This window comes from Erpetoichthys calabaricus, chromosome 9 (genome assembly GCF_900747795.2).
Source record: "Erpetoichthys calabaricus chromosome 9, fErpCal1.3, whole genome shotgun sequence".
In the NCBI taxonomy this organism is placed as follows: Eukaryota; Metazoa; Chordata; class Cladistia; order Polypteriformes; family Polypteridae; genus Erpetoichthys; species Erpetoichthys calabaricus.
In genome coordinates, this window is record NC_041402.2 from 113,168,655 (window position 1) to 113,190,815 (window position 22,161).

The window sequence follows — 22,161 nt, forward strand, 5'->3', positions numbered from 1 at the left end:
TGCAATGCACTAGCACCAGGGTAATGTTTATCACAAAGTGAATCCTTTACCATTAATTACTTCTCTACTTAGTAATGTGAATTGATCCATTTCTCTTAACAAATTAGTTTAATGTAGTCTTTAAAAACTCATTTGAATTAAGTTAGGTGATGTATGAAAAATGGCATTTAACACAACTATAAAGACATAAATACAAGACCCTTTGCATTGAATACTGTTCCAGTGGTTCTGAAAGCGATTGTTATTTAATTTTTTTGGAGAAATATTGGCCATCCCATATTATTCTATATTGATGGCACACTGATAATCAAAAATGGCCTGTAAATATATGTTAAACATGTCAGGAAAGTAAAGATACTGTAATTTTTCTAGTGAAAGAAAATCTCACAATGGACAAGACTTAAATTTCTGCTATCTTTAATTGGGCATTTCCTGATAGCAAGAAACAAATACAATACAAAAAATTGTGAAGTTTGAAAATTATTGTTGACGCTTCAATAAATATTTCAGCACCATTATCTTCTCCATAATTTTTTTAACTGAAAAGGTACATAAAAATTTGTGTGGTCAACAGAAATGTAACATTTTTTGATACATTAAAACAGCTCTTCACATCAGCACCCATTCTTTGACATCCCAAACCCACAAACTAATTCATAGTTTAAATAGATGTGTCCAGCATTGTGGTAGGCTTTATTCTGTCACAAAAATATGATTTTGACAATCTCCGTCTTTGTGCTTTTTTCTCTCATAAGTTACCTTCTGTCAATAGGACTATGACACAGGTATTCAAAAATGTTTAGCTCTAAAACTAGCTTTGGAAGAATGGAAGAAGAAGAATTGTTACAACACGCAGAGAATAAAGGTGGAAACTGATTAAACATAAATAGTATCCAAAAATATCTGTACATTAATTAACTGAGGAACTATGGCCAGTTGGCATTGGAGGAGATTAAAATTGTAAAAGAGAAAGTCAAAAACAGAGTGACAGTCCTGAAGCCTTCAGTCATAAGGCTGCCTAACCTCTAATGGGATTTCTATAGCAGAGTCTATGCTGGTCATAAAATGTAATGCGAGAATATTCCAATGCTTCTTTATCCGAGATGATGTTTCCATATGCAAGAGAACAGCCTGGAATTAGAGCAGTGCCACATCCAGACACTGAAAAGAGAAAGAGAATAGAGGAGGATTAGTAATGGCTTAAAAAAATATTTTACTTAAATTTTTGTATAAATGACTATGCAGTATGAACAGCTAATAAGTAGCTCTAATCAGGGTATGCTAGACTTAAGTGGTAAGTCTTCAGCCTGGATATAAAAGCTGCGACTGAATGGGCATCTCTTATATTAGCAGTCTGGTGACTCCACAGTTTTTGGGGCCCTGTAACTAAAAGTTCAGCTCACCACTGTTATTTTATTAATACTTGGAATCTTAAGTAGACCGGTATCTTGAGATCTCAGTGTTATTTCTGGCTTAAAAGTAATGAAACTTTCCAATAAGGAAGCAGGGTCTTGGCTATTTAAGGCTTTATACGTTCAAACTGAGATTTTGAAATTAGACAGGTGATCAAGTGGGAACAATTGTAAGAACTTGAAAACTAGTGTTGTGTTCACATTTTCTGGTTCATGTAATAATTCTTGCTGAAGCATATTAACTGAAAGCTGCATAAAGAATGATTAGAACAGTCAGTGAATAATGCAATGGAGGAGTCAATCCACCTAAAAATAAATGCATAAATTCATTTCTCAGAATCTTGTATATTTAGAGAACATCTTAATATTTCAACATTTTTAAGATGAAAAAACATGTTTTGGATAGTTTGTAATGTGTGTTTTAAATGACATGCTAATGTCAAAGATAACACCTAAATTGCATACTGATTCAGTAAAACTAATGGTGAATTCATCTGAGTTAAACACTGACAGAATGTTGCTGTAGTTAGCATCATTCCCTCCAATAACTAAAATTTCTGTTTTTTCTGTATTCAAACACAAGTAGTTCTCAATTATCCACTCACTGACACAATTATTTATGGACAGCATTGGAGAAATGTCATTTGGTCTAAAAGAAAGATATAATAGGGTGCCATCTGTATATCAGTGAAAATTAATGTTATGTTTTCTAATGATAATTCCCAATGGAAACATGTAAAGTGAAATCAATAAAGGTCCCAGTTCTGAACCCTGTGGAGCATCATATTTAACTTCTCAATATAATTATGCCGTGCTATCATCACATTTCTTTGCCTTCTGCTAAAGATTTAATAAATAAGAAATAACCCAGGAAAGGACAGTGTCTGTGACAGGACAGTGAGCCCAATGTAACTTTCCGTAATAAAATAAAATGGTCAATGGTGTCAAACACATAATTGCTCTTGAATTTCTTTCATCAGCGGACATGACAATGTAATTTACAGCATGGATTATGCTGTTTCTGTACTGTGACTAGTGTGGAAGCTAAACTGGAAATTCTTAAATAAATTGTAATGTGTAAGGTGAGATAAAACCTGCGTGGTAACTGCTTTTTCAAGTATTTCAGACAGAAAAGGTAAATCTGAAATGTGTCTATAATTAATGGTGGTACTGTATATGGTTAAGCTCTGGCTTTTAAAGTAATGGTCTGATAAATGACACTTTTAGTTCATTAGGAAATGTGAGATATAATAATGAACTATTGATAATGCGAAGAATGGGTGCTGCCAGAATATTTATTAAGCTTTTTATTTGTTTGGGTGGTATAGAGTCTAAGAAACAACTAGTAGGTTTCATTTTAGAAATTGTAAACGCTGAAATTTCTCATTAAAGAAGTTCATAAAGTCTGCACTGTTAATATCTTTAGGTATTTTGCATTGTTCTTCAGAATCGCCATTTGCGTGGTTATCCTCCGTTCTAAACTGTTAACGAGGATTATCAAGGTTGTTATCTATTATTTTGAATTGGTGTAGTCCAAGCATGCTATAAAAAGAGCTTTTTTATATTTTTTAACACTCTTGGTCTATGCATGTTCAGAAGATCTGCAACTTTATACTCTAATTAACAACATTTTAATATAAGAGCTTGAGTATTCTCTTTAAATCAAGGGTGAGTTTCCATGTGCTTTAATTACTTTTTTCGATGGGAGCTACTGTATACAAGGCATCTTTCAAAGTTTTATTATAATTTGTTGTTACCTGATGCAAATTCTTTTCAACAATTATACTTAAGTTTCTCAAAATATCTACACATTTTGGTGCAAAGTTATACTCTAGATGTTGCAGTGTCCTTGTTTTAATCTGCGAGTAACCAAGTCAAACGTAATTAAGTAGTGATCAGAAATAACTTCACTGAAAGGTGTAATATTTAAATTGTGAGTTTTGCAGTGCATCACATAGAATTATCCTAAAACCAACTCTTTGACCAGTATCTCTTGATTTATGAAAGAATGAATAACTATTTGGTGATGCCTCGGCTAAGGGAATAGTGTCAGATTTACTAAGCCAGGTTTCAGTGAGAAAACTGAAATCAGATTTTGTACATAATATAATATCATTTACCAAAGCAGCTTTATTTCTAATAAAGCAAATATTCAGTAAGCAGGATTTTAAAAGTGCAAGGATGACTTCTGCACTGGTGTTGTATTTTTGTCTTAAATTGGATTAAATTACTAATACAGGTACCTCTAATTGAGGATCTGACTTTAACTCTTGGTCTAATTATGCTCTTTATCCTTTGGTTATGAAGTGATTTAGATTTGGTTAAATTCTAAATTTATAAGATGCCTCACAGCAGGGATTCTAGGTAACAGCTATAAGATGGAGTTCAGATAGGATAAACAACAGTCTGTGATTTAAGATCATAAGACTGCGCTCTAGATTGTGCTCTTATCAGTCAGACAGACAGTTTTGCTGCCATATTTTGGGATAAAACAAAAAACCTCCTCCAGTTACGATGAAGACCTTCTCTATTGAAAAATCCAGGCCTTTCCCAAATATCATCCCAATTGTTCACAAAGGCTATGCTTTTATTTGCACAAAAGGTTTCTAACCAGGAGTGTAGGGAATGCAATCTTGTGTAAATCACATCCCCTCTATATAATCTTGGTAAGGGGACAGATAATTAAATTTTGACATTTTCTTTTAGCTTTGGTGCGTAATATATGAAGTTCCTCTTTAATTCCTTAGATTGCTGCAAATATTTATCATTAGTACTGACATACAACAATAAGGTAGACACTTCATTTTTGGCCAGAAGGTCCAATTTTTATCCTCTATGTTGGATACCTTTGCCCAGCATTTAACTGCTGGATTAATATAGTTTGGAATTTTAAAATTCTGTACTATGGAGTCACCAGTTATAAGCATGGAAATGGGCATACACAGCATTTTTGTGTGTACGCACCATTTATACATGAGGCCCCTAGAGAGACTAAAGATGAATTTGAAATAGCTGAATTATCTAAACAAACCAAGTCAATCCAATTTTTGGTTTGCATAATTGCTGTCAAATTCCTAATGCTGTACTATAAAGTGTGTAGTTTTCCAATCAAGTCTAAATTAACTATGCCTTTTTGGCAGATGAAACTGCCTGTATTGTCAGATAGAAAACCTAAACTGTACATACTGCAGGACACATAACATATAAACACTCCCTTGATAGGCAGAGAACAAATTGAACCTAGGTATTGAGGTTATATTTATTGCTGGGTTTGCAGTAATTCAGTGCCTTACAAGTTCAGCTATGAGAGTCCTCATTTAAATAAAACATTTCAGCACACCAGAATTAACCAAACCACTCAGCTTTCTCAATTAATTCATGGGTTGTGAGGTGTGTGCTTGAGCCAAACCAGCTTCCAGGCTTCCTAAAGGGATACCACAACCCATTTCTACTGCTAAAAGACCCTGAGAGTCCATTAGCATGGATTTTATCACTGACCTACTCCTGTATTGACATTTTACAACAATATAGGTAATTGTAAACAGATTTTCCAAGCGTGCTCAGTTTGTGCCATTAAAGTAACTTCAGCAAAACATCTTGCAAATATTTTTATTGTAGAAGTTGTTAGGATACATGGATTTCCTTCCTCTAGAATTTCTATTTGCTTTCCACAATTTGTTTCAGTGTTATTGCCTTTTTTTTGGCAAATGCTTGGGTGTACACTAAATTTGATTTCAGGTTATCATTTGCAAGCTAATGGACAAACTGAGAGGGTAGATTTGCTGATTGTAAAAGAAAAGAAGCTCCTGAGTTTAGAGCAGGTCTGAAAGTGTGCCTCACCATGTGAGATATGTGGCTGAAGGTTCCCTCCCATAAACTAGCCCCAATGTGTACTGTACATTGAATCCTACACTATACTGAAGAAGAAAGGTTCTGTATCTTGTAAAGTAGTACTTCGTGTCCATTTCATGATACACCTGTCTTTCATATTTTAAAACTGATTTCATATTTGTATAATCACCACCACATATACTGGTGAAAGGGAAGAAGAAATATGAGGTTCAACAGATTTTAGATTTCCATCAATGTGGTTCTACAATAGAATAAATATTTGCTACATTAGTGTTGTTATACTCCAGAGGAATGTTCCTGGCTTTCATATTCTGATTTACATACCCCCAAATTATTGCAGCCTTTTTATCTACATCACCCAGGTATATCAGACAGGCCTGTCTCAAGTCAGATAACTTAACAAAGTAATGAAGGTGCTAATACATTTTTTTTTATAATTCCCGCACCTAATGTGATGGCTGCAAATAAAGGTGAAAATAAAATGATGGTGTAGGGAAGATATAAAACTTTCCTGAAACATTAACAACTTTAAAACAATATCAAAAATGTATACAAATGTGTCTAACCCTTCAAAAACACAAGATCATTACACTTTCCATGCTAAAACTGAACACCTCTCCTGGATCCACAACCTCACAGTCAGATACACTCACTCCTCTGAGAATGAGCAGGGTAGGGGAGGTCATATCTAACATGCAGTGTCAATCCTTATAGTGGAGAAAAACACTTTGGAAGACATGTGATGTCTTCCTTCCCAACATCACAACAATGAAAAGAAAATTACTGCAGGAGGTAGCTCTCTTATTATGGAACAATGTACTCCTGAAAGTATGAGCTACTGCTTGTTTTTGTTATTCTGTTACCTTTTCTGCATCCCTTTTCACATTTGTATCTTTGTTGGATTTTGAGCATTTTCATTTTTGACAGTCAGTCTCTGACTTTTTGGTTTTTGTGTTTTGGTTTCGATTTTTGGTTTGCAATTTGGACACATCTTTATTTGGATTCCTTTTTGCTCATTTGGTGTTTTCAATACCCTAGCAAATTTAGAATATTCTTTTGTTATTTTTCATTTTTGCTGACAAAGTACATGTGCAATGCCACTCCTTATACAGGAAAAGATCCCAGTCATCCCATGGGAGAAAGACTTTCTGAGACTAAGGTCATAAAGCTTATGAAACCGTTTCTGGACAAAGGCAGAACTGTAACAACAGTTGCGTAAAGTGCAACAGGAACTTCCACCTGCAGCTAAAGTCATTTGCGTACTGAAGTAACATTGCACATGTACTTTGTCAGCATGCCCGTGTCGATCAAACACAGGAAGCTCTGCAGTCTACTTGTGACTTTACGCTGTAGGAAGATAACTAAATAAATCAAGGTAAATAGTTAAATAACATTTGATCTGGCTTTTATATAAGTAACATGTAAATGTTTTTTACATAAAGACCATCACAAAACCATAATCATAAACAGGACTTTGCCTGATATCTTGGCGAGCTCTGTAAGCCCTGCTGTTTCATTGAAGTACATGCATGTAGCAGATTCACTGGCAAGATGTTGCCAGACATGTTGCTGCATCAAATGGTGCCATCTTTCGTCTTTATGCCTGGTACAGCTGCATTGTTCTTATGTGTGTGTGGATGTTTCTTGTCGGGAAAGCTTCTGTTCTCTTTCTCTGATGTAGAACCCTCATCCTCATCTTTATTTGAAAACTAGCAATGTCAGATAGGAGGGAGCATGAACATGACTGAGAGAATAAAACTGAATAATAAAAAAAAACACTAACTTTTACAATTACCATAAATTTACACTGGCTGTTACAGACTTGAATAAATCAAATGTATGTTTTTATGCTATAATAGTAACAATAAGGGCAGCTCACTACACAAAACAGTAAATCTAGGAAGAGCCCAGAATCTAACCCACAACCTCTTGATTATGAGTCAGCTGTTCTTATCTCTGCACCAACCAAGTGGTCATGTCAGCATTATACACTAACCCAATTTTTTTTCTTATTATTTTTCTTCGGTTATATTCTTGGATAAAAGTGCAGTTGTTTTGTTTATTTGATATTTGGTCTTCAGTCTTCACACATTATACACTTCATGTCTAGATTTTGTCAATTATTACTAAAACATGAAAAAACATTTCTGTTTTAGCTATGTATTCAACAATTCCTGTCTTGCATTTCCTGTCATCTTACATTTACATAGATTGTGGTAGACACGGAACATACATGAGATGTATATTTTCCAAATAACAATATATTATTTACCTTCTACAATTCCATGCACCTCACACCCAGATAAACAGACTTGAGCTCTGAGAATCTTCTGTGTAACTTGAGCTGTGTCAGTGGGGGGATGGAATAGCATACTGCTTGCTGTTTGTGCTGATCAACATATTAGCAAAACAAAAGGCGCTAATGGAGAGGTGCGAAGTAATTTAGGGTGGCCCAGGATTATGGTTTTCTTCGTGGGCTTCGGGGATTCTAGTGTTAAATTAATATTGCATTTTCAAATTTCAATTTTAGCAAATTCTTAGTTCACTAAATTTTGTGTTAGATTTCCTTTGTTTGATTTAATAAATTCAAATTAGTTTATTTATACAATGGGTTTCAACAGTCCCCCTCTCCCACTTTTGAGATTTTTAAACCATAAAGGTTTACTGAAGTTTTAAATCAGAATCGTAATAACAACGTTTCCCTTCCACAGTGAACACACATTGTATTCAGAATGTAGTCAGACCACTTCAGTTTTTCCACAATTTTCTATCTTATATATTTCATCCTTGTGCTAACATCATATAATATTTTTCCCCACATCAAGTAACACTTAATACCCCATAATGTCAAAACAAGGTTTTAGAAAGTTTTGCAAATCTACTAATAATAAAAAATGAAATTTCTCATTAATAAATGTAATACGCCAGAGGTCTGCCTCAGGTGTTTCCTGTTTCATGACATGACATCTATATATATAAAATCCCTATGTGCGTCCAGGTGTCAGTGTGTGGGTGTCTTCTGGTGAAGTGCGCATGCACGGGGCACGGTGCGATGCGCGATATTAATGTCAGAGAAAGTTAGAGGCGTTTTACGGAAATACAAACCAGTATTACTGCGAGAGGAAATTAAAGGTACACAATGCAGTGACGCATATTACAGCCACATACAAGCCAGTATTACTGTCAGAGGAGATTAACACTAGAATTACCAGAGCCTACGAAAAAACTCGTATATCCGGCCCACCTTAAATCGCTTCTTAAAACCTTTCTCACCCCTCTGCCAGCGTGTTTTGTCATCTAAATGTACTGAAAAAGACAAGCTGCCAGCAGCCGGCTATTCCATCCCCCCAACGACTTAGAACGTAAACAGGCTTTTCCCAGCTCTTGCCTTGATTGATTATCTGGGAGTGAAGTGGATTTTAGAGTAGAAATAATAAGATTGTTATTTGAAACACACGCATTTCATATGTGTTGCATTTCTACAGTAATCTGTGTAAACACATTGTTAAAACAGAAACGTGTTATATTTTCTAGTAGCAATTGACAAAATGTAGGCATAAACTATATAATGTATGAAGCCTGAAGTCCAAATATCAAAGACACACTTTCACAAAAGATACAAAAAAAAGCCACCGCCAAAAAAACCCGCCTTAGTGTGAGACATTGATTTGAATTAACTATCACTGCTTATGTGGTGTAACAGTATCAGTCGCTGACTACGCATCAGAAGGTCATGAGTTCGATCCTGCACAACTCCCATTTGAGAAGTGTTCTTATTTTCACTATTTTAGAATAAAAAGATACATTTGATTTCAGTCTGTAACAGCTGGTGTAATTTATGATATTTGTAAAGGTTAGCTTTATTTTTTTTAAATTCACTTTTCATTGTCTCAGTCGCGTTCAGGATCCATCCCTACCGCCCCCAACCTGACACTGCGGTTTTTACATAAAGACGCGCTATAGTTCTGCAGTGTATCACGATACATACGACCGCGTGTTTTTTTCCCCCAGTATTGCCAGTCCCCAAGTGTTGCTGTATGCTGTTTCTTTTGTACTCCAGGACATGCAGAGGAAAGCATAGTAAAGAGCAGTAACTTCAGCGCTATATGCAATCATCAGACACTCCCCATCTGACACTGCTGTTTTCACATAAAGACGCGCCAAAGCTCTGCAGTGTACTTGTGACTGCATTGTCGTACCAATGCTTGCGAACTGAAGTGTCTGCATGCACTTTTCGTGGCATTACACGCGTATTTTTTGAGCATGCCCATGTAGCTCAAACACAGGAACATATGTTGATGTAAAAGTATAACAAAACAAGTGCACTTTTATTCAAGACTATAACCGAAGAAAAAAGAAAGCAAGTTACAGTAGGCGGTTGATATGACAGCTTGCGTGGTGGAATGCTAAGAACTGCTGATTTCCATTCTGTGCTATATAACTTAACATTTGAATCTGATGATTGCATATAACGCTGTCTGATTTAGTGTGCGCAAGAACATGCAGGTGGCCAATTGCTGAGTGCTACAACGCACATTTTAAAAAAGAAAGAGACAAATATATGTGACGTTTTGAAGAAATCATTTTATGACGCGAATAGTACCAATCAGAAAACATCGTCGAAGTAATGCAATATTATTTGAAAACGAACAGCGTCAGGTTGGGTGTGAAGTTATACTGGCGCTGTTTGAGTCAGATCAGAAGCTGAATAAGCTGAAAAAGCTCCTGTTCTGACTCTAAGTAAAAAAGCATGAATTAATCAACAGAAATAACCGCGATTGACATTTTAAAGTTAACGATTTACAGTGCATGCCAATTTATAAATTCAATGTCCGTTTGAGGAAAAAAAAATCACTTTCTTCAAAGCTGGGAATCGAACTCGCGTTTCTGTGGCACAGTAAGGCAGTGGTGCTCCAAGTCAGCAAACCGTCCTTATAACTTATTTTTTTCAAGATCCATAACACACAGACAGACAGAGCACTGCGTAATACAGAGACAGACAGGCAGAGATATACAAATAAACAGGGAAGGCACATGTACTGAAAGAAAAAAAAAATCAACATGTGCGTTCTTTCTGCAGCACTGAATGAGCTCACCTGGTCTAACATCACCCCTCCCCCCGATCTGACTCTCTAAGTAACAGCGCAAGTACAGACACAAATCAAGTGCATGTGTGTACTGTATAATATTAACAAAAAGAGCAGCTTACTACTGAAAATGGCAAATATAGGAGTGAGTGGGGATCGAACCAGTACTCTTGATTACACTTGGTTTGCGTCTGTACTTGCGCTGTTACTTAGAGAGCCAGATCGGGGGAGGGGTGACGTTAGAGCGGGTGAGCTCATTCAGTGCTACAGAAACAACGCACATGTTGATTTTTTTTTCTTTCAGTACATGTGCCTTCCCTGTTTGTTTGTATATCTCTGCCTGTCTGTCTCTGTATTACGCAGTGCTCTGTCTGTCTGTGTGTTATGGATCTTGAAAAAAATAAGTTATAAGGACAGTTGTTCATGTTAATTGCAGTCTCAATTGTTAAAAAAATATTTTAAAAGGAGCATCCCACATGAAAATATAACGATCTCATTAACTGACAGTGCATACCAATTTACAAATTTTATGTCCGTTTGAGGTTAAAAACAAAAAAAAGAAGTAACATTTTATCCCCAGCGGGGAATTGAACTCATGTTTGTGAGGCAGAGAAAAGCTACTTGGTCTGAGAAGCAAATCTTAGCGTGCTACGCCACAGAAACTGTTATATGGTGTGTGAAGCTTTTGTGGAAGTGTTTATTTGATCTTAGGAACTCGGGCTTTACACATTCTACATTTTGTAACATTTATTACTAAAATATGAAAAAGTTTCTGTTTTAGCAATGTGTTTACACAGATTACTGTAGAAATGGAACACGCATGAAATGCATGTATTCCAAATAGCGATCTATTATTTCTATTCTAAAACTCCAGCAGTTCAGTCACTCCCAGATAATCAAACAAGCCATGAGCTGGAAAAACTTAGTGAACGTTCTGCGACGGTGGGGGACGGAATAGCCGGCTGCTCGCTGCTCCTCCAAATCGGCACATTTAGAAGACAAAAGAGAGGTGAGAACGGTTTTAAGGTGGGCCGGATCTACGAGTTTTTTCATAGACTCTGGTAATTCTAGTGTTAAAGGCATATTACCGACGCGCACGCCTGTATTACCGCCAGAGAAAATTAAAGGTATATTACGGATGTACAAGCCAGCGGATGTACAAGACGGTATCCTTCAATAATGGCGCGCACAGGCATCCTTCAATAAGGGCGCGCACAAAAAGGCGAGCCTCAAAAGGGCAACCTCAATTGGGCGCAGTGAATAAAGGCGCACGTAAATAAAGATCTGCACCTTTGTTGCTCTTCACATATTCCAGAGCCATTTGAACTAAATTATCTACGAACGCCTTTATTCGCTGCGCTCAATTGAGGTTGCCCTTTTGAAGCTCGCCTTTTTGTGCGCGCCCTTATTGAATAGAGCCGTACAAGACAGTATTACTGTCACAGAAAATTAAAGACACAATACACGGCGGCAGCCCACGAAGAACGGTCAGCTCAGCAAGTAAACATCAACAAAAGAAAGGCTGAAAGAAAGAAAAATACGACCAACAAAAAGAATGAGGTCAAAGTCCCTTGCCATTTATTATAGACTGTTGGAAGCAATGCACTTTGAGGGTGCTAGCACATGCAGCTATTAAACATCTTTACAAAACTTTAAAAGCCAATTGTTACAGTGACAAAAATAGCCATATGGATAGAACTTACTATTAAGTATTTTAGTAGTTTTTGTTTTTTGCTGCATGTAGGAGTATGTGATACATAGACAGAAAGGAGCGAAGGAGGTCAGACACGGGTTTGTTATTGTTTGTATATAACTTTGGTTAGGTTTAATGTTTTTCACTTGATTTACAGGTGTATATTTGTTGGTTTTCTTTACAGTATTAGTTCCTAGAGCCAAGTACACCAATTATGAGAGGGCTAGGTGTCTAAGTAATTGACTGTATCTTAAGAGCAGATTGCAGCTCCCTTTAGCCAGTAACAGATCCTGAGTCTTTAGTTTTGTGGAGCTTTAAATTTGCTGAATTCCCTAGTTTTTGGTTATGTTTAAATGCAGCTATATACCAGTGGAATATGTTTATATTCAGGTAAGAGCCTTTGATATATTATTTTGATCTTTTTTTTCTGGTTTCACTGTCGGATTCATTCAGGTTCAGGTAAGGTAGGCCATTCCTCCCAGTCACACCCTTTCAGGTTTCACTGTCATTGCTCACATCAGAGTTAAATTCCCCCAATAAAACAATAGATTCCCCGGTGGAAGAACATTCCAGCAATCTCCCCAAGGTTTCCAAGAAGGCCGAATACTCTGACCCAACTGTCAGTGCATAAGCACAAACAATTGTCAGAGCCCTTTCCCCATCTCGAATTTGCAGATAGATGACCTTCTCGTCCACTGGGGTAAATTCTAACATGTATGTAGGTGCCAAGTCAAAGTTCTATAAAGTACGCCCATACCCACTCACGCCTCTTACCCTTGTCAACCACAGAGTGGAATAGAGTCCAGCCCCTCTCCAGGAGTTTGGATCCAGAGATGAGCCTGACAATATACAGTTGGTACCTCTCAACGTCCTGCATTAGCTTGGGTTCTTTCACGCTCAGACAGGTCACATTCCATGTCCCTAGAATCAGTTTTTGTAGTCAGTAATCAGTCTGCCAAGGCACTTACTCTCAACTGCTACCCAAGCCACAATGTACCAGACCCTTAATACTCCTGCTGCAGGTGATGGGCATGCTGGAGATAGGATCAATGTTGCTGTTTCAGGCTGTGCCCAGCTGGGTCCCATGGGTAAAGGCACGGACACCAGGCACTCACCAACGAGCTGCCAACCAACCGGTCACAGTCTAATGAAGACTGGGATCTTCATATGATCCCGCACCCAAGACCAATTTTCTTTGGGTGACCCTACCAGGGGTAATTACCTAGGACAACATAGCTTGTAGGATCATTGGGACACCCAAATCTCTGCACCACAATAAGGTGATGATTCACAGAGAGGGACTCACATGAGTAATAACATTTAAACCTGGAAGGATGTGATTGGGAGGAATTGCCTACCCAATCTGAACTTAATCAGTGCTTTGTTATTGGACTTCTGTTTAAGTCACAGTCTGTCCATAGTGAACACCATGTCCAAGCATAAGGGTGTTCATAAGTGTGGGGGGGTGCTTTGTAAGTATGGGGTACTGGTCCAACTGTCGTTCATAATTTCTATGGACAGAATTTCTAGGCACAGGCAAGGAGCGAAGGGGGTCAAGTGTGGTGGATTTAGAATCATGTCTCTGCTTTTTGCAGATGATGTGGTCCTATTGGCTTCATTGGACTGTGACTTTAGACACACACTGGGACAGTTTGGAGCCAAGTGTGAAGCGGCCGGGATGAGGAACACCACCTTTAAGTCCAAGGTCATAGTTCTCAGCTAGATAAAGGTGTAGTACCCTATTCAGGCTGGGGATAGGGTGCTGCCTCAAGCACAGGAATTTACGTATCTCGGGATCTTGTTGACAAGTGAGGTATGAAAAGTGCAGAAGATCAACATATAAATCAGAGCAACATCCACAATTATGCGTACATTGTATCAGTTAGTCGTGGTGAAGTGGGAGATGATGTAATACAGTTTGTGTGTGCTTAGAGGGGACATAAGAGACTGCAGTGCTCAATGGTTAAGAGTATGCAGAAAACAAATATTGTTATGTTCCCAGACCAATTCCTAAGAAGACAGTGCTAAAAAAATCAGGAAAAAGTGGTTAAAGTAAAGGTAGCTAGTCAAACAAGAAAGGCTTTGTTAGACAAAGGGAGTATCCAAACCCATGTGAGAAGGGACATTTTGAATGATAAACTGCTTTTGACATCCTGGAATTGGTTTCTTGGATGAGTCTTTGGTGACAAGGTTTCTTACACTCTGGTGAGAGTAGGCATGAAGATCCATCCGTCCATCCATTATCCTAACTACAGGATCACAGGGGTCTGCTGGAGCCAAACCCAACCAACACAGGAAACAAACCCCGGGCAGGGCCCCAGCCCACCACAGGGCACACACACACACACACACACATATACACACCAAGGACAATTTAGGATCGCCAATGCACCTAACCTAACCTAAACTGTGGGAGGAAACCAGAGCACCCGGAGGAAACCCACACAGACATGGGGAGAACATGCAAACTCCGCGCAGGGAGGACATGGGAAGCGAACCTGGGGCTCCTAACTGCGAGACAGTAGCACTACCACTGTGCCACCGTGCCGCCCAGGCATGAAGAAATTATGTCAAATATATTCAATACATGTTGGGGTAGTTGAGAAAATGCTTTACCCTTTCTTGTTAGGGTCAGATGTGCCAGATATAGATTGCATATTGGAGCAAAGTCTGGTAAAGGAGGCCAGAGCAATTGCAGCAACAAAAAGTGACCAGATGGCTTGGAACACTGTCATTTGTCAAAGAGGGTGAGAACATTCAACAAGATCCCCACACAGGTGAAGCAGGCAAAAGTATTGGGCACCACTACACAGCACATGAGCCTTTTCTGCCTCTGAAACTCTAGATAGCTCATTTTTCATTACAGGAGAGATAGGGACTTTGTAAGTGTAGAGATCACAGTCTTCGATGTTATTTTGCCAAAGCAGAAAAACAACACCAATCAGTTACTGGGGAGTCATTTGTGTTGAACCAGGGTGTACTTTACCACCAAGATGAGTGCGGACAACAATTAGTATTACCTAAGTTATATATGGACAAAATAAAAATTTTACAAGTACAAAGCAGAATTTAACAGTAGATGATTTGGATTAATTTAGAGTCCTGGAGACCTCAGCCATCAAACTGCCTCCCCCATTTGGCCATTCCACAGCTGAAACAGCGCTGGGCCAGCCAATCCGATGAAAGGACCCCTCTACCCCACGATTCCTGCGATCCTCCATCAGGGATGATTTTATCTTAGGCAGGCAAAACAACTTGGCAGGTGGGCTGTGGCACCAACTGCCACATTTGAGTACCGAGAAGAGAAACAGAATAGGTGAGGGTTAGTAACAAATTATAACGATCATGTTACTTATGTTTTAGTGCTAATGACTAACAACAGACATGCAGTATGTACAGTTAATCAACAGCTCTAGTCAAGATATGCTAAACTGAAGTAGTGAGTCTTCAGCTGGGATTTAAAAGCTGAGACTGAAGGGGCATCTCTTAAAGTAGCAGGCAGACCATTCCACATATTTATTGGCCAGGTTGGTATACAGATTTAGCCAGTCATTGTTGGACTTGTCCTGAATGCCAGTTAGTAAGATCTGTAAGGAAGAGATTCATGCCTTTATTAGTGATACAGGACCCTTTCAGCCAATTGGCTGTAGACATCTTTGGTCCTCCCAACAAAACGCAGCAATGGACCTTATATACTTGTCCTATGTGATGGTGCAGTGATGTATCCAGAGGTATTCCCACTTAAAAAATGTTCAGGTTACCAAGTTTGCCAAGGCATTAATACAACTAACTATATTCTCAGGTTGGCATTCTAAAGGAAAAGTTAACTGATCACAGGACTAAACTTACAGCAGGACTACTCAAAGGACTTTACAGGTAGTTAGGTATACAGAGTTTGAAAAACACAACTTGCAACCAGCAGACTGACGGTATAGTGGAAACACTGAAAAAAATGTTGAGGAAGTTTGTGTCTGCATCCAAAAGTAGTTGGGACCAATGGCTGCCTTAACTACTTTTGCATATAGAAAACTACCTCAAGATTTCAAGGAATTCTTGCCATTTCAACAGATATATGGACATAATGAATGTTTAGGGTGGCACGGTGGCGCAGTGGGTAGCGCTGCTGCCTCACACTTAGGAGACCCGGGTTCGCTTCCCAAGTCCTCCCTGTATGGAGTTTGCATGTTCTCCCCGTGTCTGCGTGAATTTCCTCCGGGTGCTCCGGTTTCCTCCCACAGTCCAAAGACTTGCAAGTTAGGTGCATTGGCGATCCTAAATTGTCCCTAGTGTGTGCTTGGTGTGTGGGTGTGTGTGTGTGCCCTGTGGTGGGCTGGTGCCCTGCCCAGGGTTTGTGTCCTGTGTTGGCTGGGATTGGCTCCAGCAGACCCCCGTGACCCTGTAGTTAGGATATAGCGGGTTGGATAATGGATGGATGGATGTCTGTTTATTTCTAGGACTTGTAGGCTGGTACAGTTGGTTTATTACCCAGTTTTCAAAGACTATTATCCTGCTTAACAGCCTCCTGCCTAAGAAAGAGCCCAACCAAGTCAAATTGACTGATTTGTGTGAAGTTAGCTTTTTGAAGATTAACAAAGGTATGTGTTTTAACCCTGCTTTGAAATTTCCTGATTTCAACTTACCATTTTGTTTGCAGATGTGTCTGGAAGTGGACAGGGCATCTATGTAACTCAAAAGTTGTTTCCCGGGGAAATTAGATTGGCCACTGTTGATACAGAGCCTCTAGCTATAAAATGGGTGGGAAATTCACTCATGTATTACCTGTTGGGCCATCCATTTACAGATGAGTTGGACCAATGGGGTTTGCAAAGGTTGGTACAGATGCATGACTCCAATACCAGAATCACACAGTGGTATCTGTCTCTTCAACCATAGAAATTTCAAGTTAGGTACATTCCGGGGAACCAAAATAAATATGATGACTATCTTTCTCTAATACAAGACATCAAGGGTTTTAAGGGGAGGGGGATGTGTGATGCTACAGTCTCACAAAATAGCTACAGTGATGAACAGTATGGTATGGAATGAAAACATTTCAAAATGTGTATCAGGGCAAAACCAAGCCATGAAATTGAAGCAATGGCCGGCAAAGCTTAGAGACAGGATTGTGGTGAGACACAGACCTGGAAAAGACTACAAAAAATCCTCCACTAATGAAGGTTCCCAAGAGCACAGTAATTTTTAATTTTACTTAAAAACCGCAACTCTTCCTAGAGCTGGCCACCTGGCCAAACTGAGCATTTAAGCGGGGAAGGCCATGGTAAGAGAGGTGACCAAAAACCCAATGGTCACTCTGAATTTTGGGCCAAGAAGGGTCTTTAGTATTATCTATATAGCTTCCACTGTCGACTTTCTCAGTACTGCCATCCAGTGTGTTATCTTAGCAGCAGCTCAAACACATCCTAAGTTTTGATTTTTAGTATCAGTTGGAATCAGTGGGTTAATATTATGTCAAATAAGGACATCCCACTAAAAAAAAATCTCTAAATATTGTTGGAGCCTGAGAGGAGCATGCACAGTGATGGGGAAAACATCATGAAAAAGAGTATCCTGTTAATCTGTACTGTACAGCTGCCTCATCAACTTTCAAAATTCTAATTTTACCTCTGTGGAAACTAAAGACTTGACTAATGTCAAGACAACTGAATCAATGCCCCAAGGATGGTACTAATACATTTTTAAGCAACATATATTTGAAATAAGCCGTCCAAGGAAACCAAAGATGCATGGTTGGGGAAGTGTTTCAAGCAGCTGGAGAACTCTTCAGCACCTACTAAGGCTTTTGCAGTTTTATACAACTCAAAGACACCACATGGAGTCACTTGAATTGCAGGGTATCAGTTAGACAGATATCACAATAAGCAAAGGCTTGGTTTAAATTGACCTCATATGGTATGTCTTTCTCACTTTTTTCACTATAGTGACAACTGCAGACGTGGGTATACTGCATACAATACATCAGTGGCATAAACAGTATATTATAAAAAGATAAAAGAGAATTCATAGTAAGATAGCAAAATAAAAATGCAGTTTGAAATGGACCGTTGGGGAGTAATGCAAATAAATTTGAAATTATAATTACAGGCTCACTATAACTATATATTGGGAAAGATTTTTCATTACATACACTTCTTCTTGCATTCACAAAAAAACAGCATTAGGAACAATGTATTTTGGTAATAAGCACTGTTTTATATAGGCAAAGACATGTCAGATCATTAGGTAAGTGAAATGGAAAGCTCATTAATTTAAAATATAAAAATCACTGATCCATACCACAATTAATTTTATTGGATTAAATAAAACATTCATCCATCCATCCATCCATTTTCCAACCCGCTGAATCCAAACACAGGGTCACGGGGGTCCGCTGGAGCCAATCCCAGCCAACACAGGGCACAAGGCAGGAACCAATCCTGGGCAGGGTGCCAACCCACCGCAGGACACACACAAACACACTCACACACCAAGCACACACTAGGGCCAATTTAGAATTGCCAATCCACCTAACCTGCATGTCTTTGGACTGTGGGAGGAAACCGGAGCGCCCGGAGGAAACCCACGCAGACACGGGGAGAAAATGCAAACTCCACGCAGGGTGGACCTGGGAAGCGAACCCAGGTCCCCAGGTCTCCCAACTGCGAGGCAGCAGCGCTACCCACTGCGCCACCATGCCGCCCATAAAACATTCATTGACACATAAATATAATGTTTATAGAAAAGATAAACAGATGGGCACCTTTAAAAGTTAACTGTCGGGGCCTCAATTACATTTCCAGTTTCTTCAGAGTAATGTATCTGCCAGGGACCATTTCTTTGCTTGTGAATGCCATATCAGCAATGAAACAGCCTTGCTAAATAGTCAAGCCCTTTCTTTGCTCGTAAGTTAAGCCCACATTGGAATACAGATGTTTGGTCCTGTGAGTATGGACAATGTCTTTAATATAAGATGAAATACTGTATACGGTGAAACTGTTACTACATCTTTATAAATTATCATGTGTGTTTGGATAAAAATATACATTTTGTCATTTGTTTCATACTACTTTCAAAATGTATTTACATACTATAGTTGTTCTAATATTTATTAATTTCATGTAGGAAAACTAATCTTCATATATTGTGATAAGTTTGTACATATTTTCTGTTTTTCTTGAACTATGGTTAACACTTTACCACATTCTCTGCTTTGAGTTTATATCAGCTGTTGCTTGGTGTACATCCAAGCTTCCCCTCCTTGTGTGGACTTTATAAAATTGTACTGTGTGCTTTCTCTATAAAAAGGTGTTGTGGTGATGCATGAGGTTTTTTGAATTACATTAAATAAAAAATGGATGGAATAAAAAGCATCAATCATTCTCTTATTTTCTTATATTTGTTCATTTAACGATTGTATGGGGAAAAGTGTATAGTGCTGTTTTATCAGACCTTAGACTATTGTATTCAAAGACTTTTCGGACTTATATTCATTTGGAATTTGTCCATGGTCTCTATATTCCATTCATATTCGGAAGTCATGCAAGATATAGTAAGTTAAATGGAGATTCTAAATTGGACTAGTATAACTCTAATTGCTTGTATACAACTTGATTAACATACCACACATGATTTATTCCAGCCTTTTACCCAACTTTGCTAGGACAATCTACTACTTATCTAGGCCTAATAATAGAAAAGTTAATTTTCAAAAATGGTCATGGAATTAAATTATCAAGAATTAGTTATTGATCTTAGCAGAACAAAAAGTGCTTAATTATTTATGGCATATATGAAAGGTATAATGGCCTTATGTCACAAGTGGGCAACATGGCTGGTACAAACATAAACTGCTTAAATGCATTTACTAAATCGACACGCATAGACAATATTAATCTGATGATAATACAGTATGATTTTAAAAAGTCTTCTTATTCTAACGTTAAACAGAAAAATCAGTATATTGAAGTGGGGACTCCTCATTAAAGTCACTCTTCTTTCTTTTCAATAATGACATAAGAACATAAGTAATGAGATTTTGTATCCAGCTTTAAGATTAACGACACTATCATCTGACAAATAGGGGATCTTGCAGCTGTACAAAGAACAGGAAGAGTCTAAATGTTGTAAATAAAATCATATGTTTATTCTTGCACATTTCTTTTAATATCATAATAAGCTGGGTATAACAATCTCAAACATGTTTTAATTCATTTTAGGGTTGCTAGGTGGCAGAACCTTTCTAGACAACATTACACACAAAAAGGAACCAATCCTGGATGGGGTGTCAGTACACTGCATGGCTTACTCATATGCTCATCCAAAGTCACAATCTGGAGTTGAATATTAGCATAAATAGCACATCTTTGAGGTTGTGGAATGAAACTGAAGTGGACAAAGGGAGAAGATGCAACCTGCACAAAGGAAATGATGAGGCAGAGGATTTGAACACTGGGTCCATGAGGCAGGGGCACTAGGATTGGTTTGATGCCAAACAGAGGAAAAATAATTAAATAAATACATTAACATTGCATAACAGTTTGCTATTTTACATTTTGTAACTTTACATATGCAATGCATAGTGATCCATACAAACACATATCTTATTAACTTGTATGCTAGTATGTACAGTATGTGCATTCCATAATAGATTTGGCTGTTTAAACAATGGGGTTGCAAACTAATGAAAGGTGAAAAACAACAATAACAGGAAACAAATTGGCATAACAATAATCACCATCTGCTACAATATGAATCATATGAATATAGCTTTGTACTATCAAGTCCACTACTATCTGTATGAATTTATAGCAAGAATGCAGAAATATATAAACTAATTGTTTAATTTTAGCATGACATTCTATATTATGTGTTTATATATACTGTATTTGCATCTATAAAGTAAAAAGTAAGAATGTAAGCAATAAAATGTTAATTGCGACCTGAACAATTGTGACAGTAGGCCCAACAACAAAGAGCTGAGATACAAATCCTCGTGTATTGCATGTACTGAAATGTATAAAATCTCTGGAAGCAAGTTTGCTGCACTTATTACAAAAAAAACCCTCCCCATTTGCTAATTTAAAATGAAACAAATAAATGTCCATAAAAAAAATGTACTGCCACTATTGTACTGGGATGTCTATGAACATGAATCCAGATGTTTTAACTCTCCTTGTCCATTTATATTCAAACACAATCAGCTATTTAAAGAATGTCATGAAACAGGCTTCATGCTTTGCATGTCCATTTTTTGCATCAGATTTTAAGGGTGCTTTGTTTGATTCAAATAAAATTCCATCCATCCATTATCCAACCCGCTATATCCTAACTATAGGGTCACAGGGGTCTGCCGGAGCCAATCCCAGCCAACACAGGACGCAAGGCAGGAAACAAACCCTGGGCAGGGCACCAGCCCACCGCAGTCAAATAAAATTCCAAATATGAAATGAAAACTTTTAATACTTCTATGTATTTTATCGCTTTACATACCTCCCCATTATTAGAAGAGATCAATGTTTTTTTTTGGAAAAATACAGAATTATATTCATTTCAATTTAAAAAAAATCAAAATGGCTGCCGCATGACATTGTAACAAAAGTATATATGGGAATACAGTAAGTATTATGCACAAGTTATTCAACTTATTTTTATTTTCATAAGCCAAATACTTTTATTAAAATTGGATTTGAAGAAGTCCAAATACGCCACCTACTGACATTGTTTTGTATAAAATGATATCCCTCTGAATGCAAACATAAGCAGTAACACAAATAACTCATTTAGCATTTGAAACATTCCATTTGAATAAAAGATTTACTTAGTACTGAAAATTATTGGAGAATCCATTTTTGCTAGGAAACTGCAGTACCAAAAATGTTTGCATGTACTGTGTGCTCTTTTTTATAAAATACAAATTTCAATCACAGAAAACAAATACCGTTCAATTAATGTCACATTTCAATATAGTCAGTAAGATTGACTTTATTATATATTTAAACATGTTTTGGCATAGTTTGGTAATTGTTTAAGGAAATCTGGAAAAAAAATTAAAAAGTGCTTTAATTTTCATGAATTTTACAGGCCCTTAATAATTATAAACTAAAAATAGCTATTCAGCAAG

At 37.7% G+C, this 22,161-nt stretch overlaps 1 long non-coding RNA gene across 1 annotated transcript in view; it reads right to left on the reverse strand.

Moving 5' to 3' along the window:
• Positions 1-400: 400 nt before the first annotated feature.
• Positions 401-22,161, reverse strand: part of LOC127529095 (uncharacterized) — a 41,953-nt gene continuing 20,192 nt past the window's right edge. The window contains exon 2 of the long non-coding RNA XR_007935753.1: positions 401-1,161. This is a non-coding gene — a long non-coding RNA (uncharacterized LOC127529095). The remainder of the gene's footprint in view (positions 1,162-22,161) is intronic.